Raw genomic sequence first — 10,000 nt, forward strand, 5'->3', positions numbered from 1 at the left:
ATCAGTGTGACACGCTTGTTGCCTGAGGCGTCTTACTAGTATCCCACCTAGTCAACATGTGCCGTGGCGGTTAACGCCTCATTACTGCCTCAAACGTGTGATGTTTGGTCAAATCTGTCCAAAGCTGTCTGAAGGTCTGTCACGATTATGACATTTTACAGGACAATTAATTGTCACTCAAATTGCGATTAACTTAATTTAATTGTGTTCTTGTCGTTGACAATTACAATTCTGTTTGGCTTTTAGGCTTTGAAGTTGCACATGGCAGATATGACACATAAACTAATCTACAAAGAAATGACAGACATATTTGACAACTTTATATGTAAAGGGATATTCCACTTTCAACAGGGAGCAGTGGAAGGGCTTCTCTCCACATACACACCCATTGTGACTTCAAACTCCATTTTAACCATGATAGATTCATTAAAAACACCCATTATTTTTTCTGGTGACTCCTACTACCCTCCTAATACGTGAGCAGGCCGTGTTTTTTTCGATAAAGTTTTTCATTTATTTTTAATAATTATTTGGGAAAGTGGAAAAAATGAAATACAAGAAAATAATTATAAAAAATAAATGAAAGAAGTTATCGAAAAATAATGTGTGTTTTTAATTAATCTGTCATGGTTAAAATGAAGTTTGAAGTTACAATGGGTGTGTGTGGGGAGAGGCCCTGGGCCTGGAGGGCCTGGTAACATTTACTTCAAATATCTAAATATTCAATCAAGCTAATTAAAAACTGTTCAGGATATTCATAAAAGCCTGAATAGATGATAAAATTACCAAAAGTTTTTTTGAAAGTGAAATATCCCTTTAAAAAAGAACACTGATGCGACGCGTTGTGAGCTTGTAGATCTGCTATTTCCACTATTTTAGAAAATGTTTGAAAATATACGAAAAATGTTCAACATGGAAACGATTATGATAAAATAATTGTGATTATGTCACATAATTGCGATTAGACGATTATTTAGTAATTGTGACAGGCCTAGCCGTCTGCCGTTTGTCATCTTGGGAGTGAGAATGCATTTGACAGACAGACAGACAGACAAACAGATGGACGGATGGATGGAGTTTGGGTTATGCTACCGTTAGACTGATGGCTTACCTACACTTTTAGATGACTATTTCTATGCATGTGATGTATCCAAGCCCCCAGAACCCAGGGCTAGATTTGAAGCAACCCCGATGGTGGCCAAAGTTGGAACTGCAGCCTAAACGCGCATTTTGGTCCTGCCCCCTCCACTCCTTCCTGTGAGCGGAGAGCAGCGTGACGTCATTTGTGGTCTCGAATAGTGGCCAATTTCCCCCAGAATGCACCTGGATTAGCTACATGCTAGCACGTAGCCGTTGCTTCAAACCGCCACTGAGCACTTGCATTGAAATGATAGTGGGGGCGGGGCTCGTCCGCTCTCATATATATACTCTATGGATGTATCACCTTGCACTGTCCTTTGGATTGAGAGTGTCTGCTAAGTGCCTACATTGTAGTAAAGAAAGTGATAGATAGATAGATAGATAGATAGATAGATAGATAGATAGATAGATAGAAGTGGTAAAGAGGCAGACAGAAGAAGAGGGGGAACAATGAAACATGAAAGAGAAGGGCTGGAAGGAAAGAGAGAGAGAATAAGAGAGAGGGAGGGAAAGGTGAGCACATGGAGAGGAGGAGGAGGAGAGGTCAACCAAAGAAAGAGGAGAGGAAATGAAAGGAGGACAACAGAAATAAAAAATGGGAGTGTGTGTGTGTGTGTGTGTGTGTGTGTGTGTGTGTGTGTGTGTGTGTGTGTGTGTGTGTGTGTGTGTGTGTGTGTGTGTGTGCGTGCGTGCGTGCCAGCGTGCGCGCGCGCGTGTGTGTGTGTGTGTCCCAGGGGAGGCGGGGTGAGGAATGTGTCCTTGTTTCCAGGAGCAGGTGACATTTAGTGTGACCCAGCTTATAGACAGTTAACAAGATAGAACACTTCTATTACACACACACACACACACACACACACACACACACACACACACACACACACACACACACACACACATACGTGCGCGCATGCACGCACGCACGCACAGATGCCTACTCTATACATTATGTACACCAGTCGTTCTCAACCTTTTTTTCTGCATGGGCACACTTTTCATGTCCCAAGAATCCATGGGCACGCCAACAAATACGGGGGTGTAAATATCGTCACTGTTGGGAAGAACACCTTGTATCTCCAAGTTTCAAATGTGTACGTTTTTTCGCAAAGTAAAGCCCTGCTTCATCATACAAGGCCGTTGCACAACAGTAGTGAAAACAGCAGATCTACAAGCACACAACGCCTCGCTTGTAGATCGGCTGTTTTCACTAGTTTAAATCATTTTTAAAATGATAAATACAATACTGGCTTTCAAGCAGTTTCAAGGGGCACACTTGACCCTTCTCAGGGGCACACCAAAGGTCCCCAGGCACAGTTGTTGAGAAACACTGATGTACACTGTGCACGCACGCACGCACGCACGCACGCACACACACACACACACACACACACACACACACACACACACACACACACACACACACACACACACACACACACACACACACACACTCGTGGCTTGTCAGTGTGTTCACAGAAGAGGGGAGGAGAGGAGAGAGGATTACACTAGTGAACAGTGGTGTAAACTATAGTAAAGTCCTTTACTTGAGTATTTCCAAATTCCAATACTTCTACTTCTACTCTCCTACATCTCAATTCCAAATATAGTACTTTTACTCCACTTCATTTATTTGAAATCTTTAGTTACTGGTTACTTTGCAGATATACTGTAAATAATAATGTTATAAACATATAAAACATAGGACATTTACCACTTCAGCCCTATTTCATACCTGGGCTATTTGAAAATAGCAGATCTACAAGCTCACAACGCGCGTTCTGCGTTGTGAGCTTGTAGATCTGCTATTTTCAAACATGTACTTACTTACTTTTAGTGCTTTAAGTACATTTTGCCAATACATTTTGAATTCCAGACTTCTAATTGTAACAGAGTATTTCTGCATTGCAGTATTGATACTTTTACGTAAAGGAGTAGTTCACCCCCAAAATGACTTCTATTGATTACTCAGGCCATGGAGACTTGAGCTCAATAATACGTCTTGGTATTTTTCAAATTCCTAAGACAATAATTTGATTACAATAAATGTACCCCCATTGATTCCAGATGGGCACACAAATGCATTTGGGTCCCCATCTGGAATCACTAGGAGTACATTTACTATAATACATTTTTTGTCTTAGGAATGAGACAAATACCGAAACATATTATTGAACACATAATGGCTCCATGCGTGAGGAATCAATAGAAAATAAGTCATTTTGGGGGTTAAAGGGATATTACACTTTCAAAGTCATTTTATCGTCTAATCAGGCTTTTATGAACACCCTGAACAGTTTTTAATTTGCCTGATTCAATATTTAGATATTTGATGTAAATGTTACCAGGCCCGACACGCCCAGGCCCTCTCCACATACACACCCATTGTAACTTCAAACTCCATTTTAACCATGATAGATTCATTAAAAACACCCGTTGTTTTTTCTGTTGACTCATACTACCCTCCTAATACGTGAGCAGGCCGTGTTTTTTCGATAACTTTTTTCATTAATTTTTAATAATTATTTGGGAAAATGAAACATATTTAATACAAAAATGGATTATTAAAAATAAATGAAAAAAGTTATCGAAAAAACACGGCCTGCTCACGTATTAGGAGGGTAGTTTGAGTCACCAGAAAAAATAATGGTTGTTTTTAATGAATTTATCACGGTTAAAATGGAGTTTGAAGTTACAATGGGTGTGTATGTGGAGAGGGCCTGGGCGTGTCGGGCCTGGTAACATTTACATCAAATATCTAAATATTGAATCAAGCAAATTAAAAACTGTTCAGGGTGTTCATAAAAGCCTGATTAGACGATAAAATGACTTTGAAAGTGTAATATCCCTTTAACTACTCTTGTAAGAGTATTTTCTACACCACTGGTAGTGAAGTAACAACAGTAGCAGTTGTAACTATTAAACTTACATATTATGAGAATTTGAATCAACTTTATTGTGACATTTTCTAGTTGATATTCATACAATCAGGAGAGAGTTTGCCCAGGATATAGATGAAGCAAGTGAAATTGGAAGTGATTAAATAAATAAATTAGCACAATTGGAACTATACTCTTTTGCTGATGATTGGCACCCCACCTGAAAATGTAAATGTTACTGTTAATGTAATTTGTATAGTGTTCTTTTTTACTAATTAGAATTTTACTTATTAGTAAATATTTTTAAAAGGGACTTAACAAATATGTTCTTAAACCTTGTCTGAATGATTTACGCAAAGTTTCACATTCAACAATATAATACAGTAACCTTTTTGTTGCCTTCTCCTCAAAAGTGCCTCAGGCCCGCACCTAAAAATCCTGAATCTGAGAATAAAAATCGGATAATCGAAAAATAATAGGAATATTAAATATGTAAAATTGATATTTTTAAAATGATAAATAAGAAGAACATATCTGTTGTTGGATGAGACAGAAGAAGGAAGGAAGTACAATGGGTGGAAGGAACCAGGAAATGAATTGATTATTTTATTAGATAAAAAAATGGAGAACAGTACAAGTCTAGTCAATACAATTGAAATGCAGTACAGTACGAGTACAGTTTAAACACCCTGCCTAAAAGGAACATTCCAAATAAGACCTTTTACGGTCTTTTTTTACGTTGGAAGTCCTTGGTATTTAATTCATGGACATAACAAATAGCAAGCAAAGAAAACATTCAATAATATCGCAGTTATTCGAGAGAGAGTGTGAGCAGTGAGAATATTGTGTGAAGAGTAGAGGAGAGAAGGAAGGAAGGGAAGGAGACAAGAGAGGAGGGAGGTATAGAGGGTATATGGTTGCTGTTATGCAGAAATGTAAACACTTTGCAACGTTTGCAGAAAACAATGACACCACGGGGAGTGTGTGTGTTTGTGCGTGCGTGCGTGCGTGTGTATGTGTGTGTGTGAGAGGGAGAGAAGTTGGATGTGTGTAAGCGAAAGAGTGTGTTTGAGTTGGTGTACAGTGTGTGTGTGTGTGTGTGTGTGTGTGTGTGTGTGTGTGTGTGTGTGTGTGTGTGTGTGTGTGTGTGTGTGTGTGTGTGTGTGTGTGTGTGTGTGTCTGTTTATACAGCATGTATGTGTGTGTGTGACACAGAGAGGTTTGCATGTGTGTCGTGAGACACGGTACTATGTGTTTTAGTGTGTGTGCATGCACGCGTGCACGTAGGTGGATGCAACAACAGCACCGCAGGGAACGGAAGGAGAGACAGAGGTGAAATAAAAGAAGGGATGACAGAGAGAGAGAGAGAGAGAGAGAGAGAGAGAGAGAGAGCTGACAAGAAAAATAAACAGAAGAGGAAGAGAAGGAGTAAAGGAGACAGAGAAGGAAACTAGATTACGTCCAATATATCCACTTAAAGGACAACTTTTTTTTTACAACAAGGGTTCATACTTTATATTGTAATTAGAGAAAAGAAAAAGTGTTAAAATGTTTTCATTTACTGCTTTCTATTGTTTTAGCCATTTTAATGACTTTGATTTCAGTGCATGGGGGCATGCCTGCAGGTGCCTGAATGTGTCTTTTTAGACACAATAAGCCGGCAATTTCTTTATTACTAGTTACAGTAACACTACTAGCCCCCATAAGTCACATCTGCTCATGACAGATTGTGGTACATCTTGGGAATTGCGTTATTGTATCTACAAATACAAGATCTTGTCTTTTCTCTAATTACAATCTAAGATATGAACCCTTGTTGTAAAAAAACAAAGTTGTCCTTTAAAGATCTTATATCTAAAGACTATTATACGGTAGTGGGAATTATTCAGAGTTAAGTTAACTGCTTTAACCCATTATTTTATGCTTTAGCTGTTGAAAGATAGCAGCTCACAGCGCTGCGAGCTTGTAGATCTATTTTTTTTTTAATCGTGAACATTCCCAAAAAAAAGTCTTTGAATATTTTTGACCCGATTCTATGAATCTCTTCTAAACCCTTCTAAGGTTTTTGTGACAATACTGTACTTCATTCCTGAATTTAATCAAGTCCGAAAATCCATGATTCCGTTTGCAATAGATTTTTTGGGGGTATTTTTTTTCCTTTATAGTATAGTGTATAGTAAGTGAATGAGACAAACTTTCAGCAGCTGCCAAAAATTCCCCTACGGATTTTGCAAATGGAATCATGGATTTTCTGATTTGTTATACTCTGAAGTTTCCAAAAATATATAGTTTTCAAAATCCCCCGAAAATTTGAACGAACCTTTCATGTTTGGACATATTAAACTGGATCAAAGGTGGTTGCACACTGCTGCGTTTTTCGGGCCGAATATCGGAGTGAATTTCGGAGCACGCAAATAAAAAAATCAACCTCACGTTATGTCAATCACGTTTGCACACTGCCGCCCGTTTCGCGCACCACTCGGTCCCTTGCTCTCTCTATCTCTCTCTCTCTCCTTGCCCTGAAAAACGCATTTCGCAACGAAAAACGCAGCAGTGTGCAACCACCTTAATTGTATTACAAACGGCCTGCCAGCACCGTTTCCCAGAGTATAATTCGTCAGGATTCCTTGTTCCCTGTTTTCTCATTCTGAATGGGTCAAAGACCTTGCACGTATAGTTATTTGTGAAACACAGGCAGGGCCGGTTCCTGCATGGCATAAGCAACATAAGCGGCCGCTTAGGGCCACAACCAATAAGGGGGCCACATCAAAGGAAGAAGATATTTTTTTTAATAAAATTAATGTATTTTTTAATTACATTATGTCATGTATCCCCTATCCAAAAACTAGCGTTATTATTTTAATAAGCGCTCACCTTCCTCCTTCCTCATAATCCCGAAACTTCACTCTAGGCCTGGCTGCCTGTACTTGATTCATGAGCAAGTCAATATGCCTCCAAAAAGAACATTTCGATCTGGTGCTACATATTATTTTAGGTGGCCCCTCACTAACGGATGCGCGCGTACGTGCGCATCCGTTAGTGAGGGGCCACCTAAAATAATCTTGCATAGGGCCACTTGAGTCCTAGAACCAGCACTGAACACAGGGCACAGACAAAAGTCTGCATTGATATTACATATCGATGATGATCGTTAAATAATGCATAATGTTAAATGGGATGCATGTACTGTATGCGACTTTATTATGGTCCGACTGAAAGTACATTATGTCAGGAGATGTAGTCGGCCTTTAGGTGTTTTAATATTTTCCAATGTGGCCACATTTGAAAAAGGTTTGGACTTTGAATGTTCTCCCCGTGTCTCCTAGGGTAGATACCCTCACAAAAAACATGCAGTAATCCTGGTCTCTATAATGCCTCCTCCTGGCCAGCCGGGGCACCTGATGGAGGGGAAAGGAACTGATAGATAGATAGATAGATAGATACCTTTATTATCCCAAGGGGGAAATTTAGTTGTCCAGTAGTAGCACAGCAGTATACAGTTATTTACAAAGTTACAGAGACGTAAGAAAGATAGATAAGAGGGAAAAAAACAAAAACAAAGACAAGAGCAGTACAGTACCAATAAGGAGAAGGTGCATCAATAGAGGGGGCGAATAATATATAAGAATATATACATAAAGTGTCTTGCAAAAGAGACCATAGCAGTCAATGCTAGTTAGTGCAAACAAGTATCTCACTGTCAATGTTAAACTACCAACACTAACAACCTAATAGTGCAGTGTCAAAAATCAGTGCGAAAAAAAGAAGAAACTAGGAAGCGTGTCACCGCAAGGCGCACATGAGCACTCTTCCTGGAAGGTCCTTAGAGGTCAAAGTCAATACAGCAATTGTTCCTTAGAGGTCAAAGTCAATACAGCAATGGTTCCGTAAGTCTAAGTTAGGAAGGGAGACCTTTTCAAGCGTCCGTTATGTGTCTCGTTGTACAGCTTAAGAGCAGCCGGTACAAAAGATTTTCCTAATCTCTCACATCTCCGTACTGGGTAGGTAAAGCGGTCGTTTCCTCTCTTACTCCAGTAACTGGTGATCTCTAGATGGAGGGGGTGGGAGGAGTTCTCCAAGATGGAATCTAGCTTCTTCGCAGTGCGCACCCTGGTTACTTCCTCCACCCCCTGCAGAGAGGACCCAACGACAGAGCCTGCTTTCTTCACCAGTCTGTTTAGGTTAAACGTGTCACCTGCTCTGTTGTTGCCACCCCAGCATGTTATGCCAAAAAAGAGGACACTTGCCATGACAGACTGATAGAACATCTGTAGCATCCTATTGCACACCCCAAACGATCTCAGTCTTCTCAGGAGGAATAGCCTGCTTTTCCCCTTGCTGTGAATCGCCTGCGCGTTGTCCGACCAGTCCAGTGAACTATTCAGGTGTACTCCGAGGAATTTGTAGTTATCCACGAGCTCAACCACCTCACCGTTAATGGTGCTTAGCACCGGGGGGACTCTCTTGGAGGTGCGGAAGTCCACCACCATCTCCTTAGTCTTGCTTGCGTTGAGCTTGAGATGGTTGTCCTCGCTCCACTGCACAAAGTCCCTAACCACACCATCGTGCTCAGCCGTGTTGTCACCCGAGATCTTGCTGATCACTACGGTATCATCTGAGAACTTCTGCAGATGACAGGTCTTGGAGTTGAAGCGGAAGTCCGATGTATAGAGAGTGAACAGGAAGGGTGAGAGCACAGTTCCTTGAGGGGCCCCCGTGTTGCTCACCAGCACATCGCACCGACAGCCCTGCAGTCTCACAGACTGTGGTCTTTCTGAAAGGTAGTCTGTGATCCATGCCACAAAGCCCTTGTCCACCCCCATCAGCGTAAGCTTCTCTGCAAGCAGAGACGGTTGGATAGTGTTGAAAGCACTGGAGAAGTCAAAAAACATAATTCTGACTGTGCTGCCCAGATCTTCCAGATGGGTGAGAGACTTATGGAGCATGTAGGTGATGAACTGGTTGGAATAACGTGTTCCTTCCACACGCTACGTCCAAACCGGGGAAATCCCCACTGTCAGGTGAAAAGAAGCAACTTGGACTACTCATGCATTGAAGGAAGCATGAGGTCAGTCCGTTGTCTCCCCAGGCGCGGCAGAGGGAGAGCAGAGCCCAGGATTACATAGGCAATTGGCACTGGGTGAAAATGGGTTACAAAATTGTGGGATAAAAATTATAATTATATAGTTGGACACAACTTGCTGTAATCCAAATAGAATGAAAGAAAAGGTACAAAACTGAAAACACGAGGAGACAGCTGGTGTACTCTGACTTTGAACTTTCTGCCCCCAATGAACTACAGTGTATCGTTCACCATTGTCATCGATGTGGTGTGTGTGCTTGTTTGTGTGTTACATCAAAGCAAAAGGCCACTAGGCCGCTGTTTACCGTAGATCAGGGGTCTTCAACAGGGGGTCCGGGACCCCTAGGGGGTCCTCAGAGTTACTACAGGGGGTCCTCCAAATCTTTGTGTGATAGGAACACTTTTTTTCTCCTTTTTTATGTTGACCACTTGAACCCTAGCATCCATATTCTGAGAACTTTTGCCAAAAATAGCAGATCTACAAGCTCACAACGCCTCGCGCTGCGAGGCGTTGTGAGCTTGTAGATCGGCTATTTTTGGCAAAGAGCTTTGTTGTAGGTGAAAAAGAGTAGACTAAGTACAGAGTGAAAGGTCAAGTTTATTAATGACGGTTCAAGTGGTTAAATATCTGACAACACAAATTGACATGAATCCAAAATACACTGACGATTGTGCCGTCAAACAATATGGAAACTATGAACATCTGTCTCGCAACTAAGGGGTCCTTGGCCTGAAAACGTTGAAGACCCCTGCCGTAGATTGTTCAATGGCTAAGAGGCGTAGGAGGCCCGGCGTGATATCTCTATCACTCGCCGTCATAGAGTTAGTTATAATGTACCTCGGAAATAACGCACCTGTGACTGATATAAGCTGATCTAAGGAGTAGATTATGGTGTGTTATATC

The 10,000-nt window shown here is 41.1% G+C and overlaps 1 protein-coding gene across 1 annotated transcript in view; it reads left to right on the top strand.

Annotated features, from left to right (window-relative positions):
• Positions 1 to 10,000, top strand: part of LOC308298093 (dachshund homolog 2-like) — a gene marked incomplete at its 3' end in the record, with an annotated part of 168,751 nt that overhangs the window by 158,632 nt on the left and 119 nt on the right. The gene's annotated exons all lie outside the window — the stretch shown is intronic.

Source organism: Nannobrachium achirus (assembly GCF_963921795.1).
Source record: "Nannobrachium achirus genome assembly, chromosome: 14".
NCBI classification, from domain to species: domain Eukaryota; kingdom Metazoa; phylum Chordata; class Actinopteri; order Myctophiformes; family Myctophidae; genus Nannobrachium; species Nannobrachium achirus.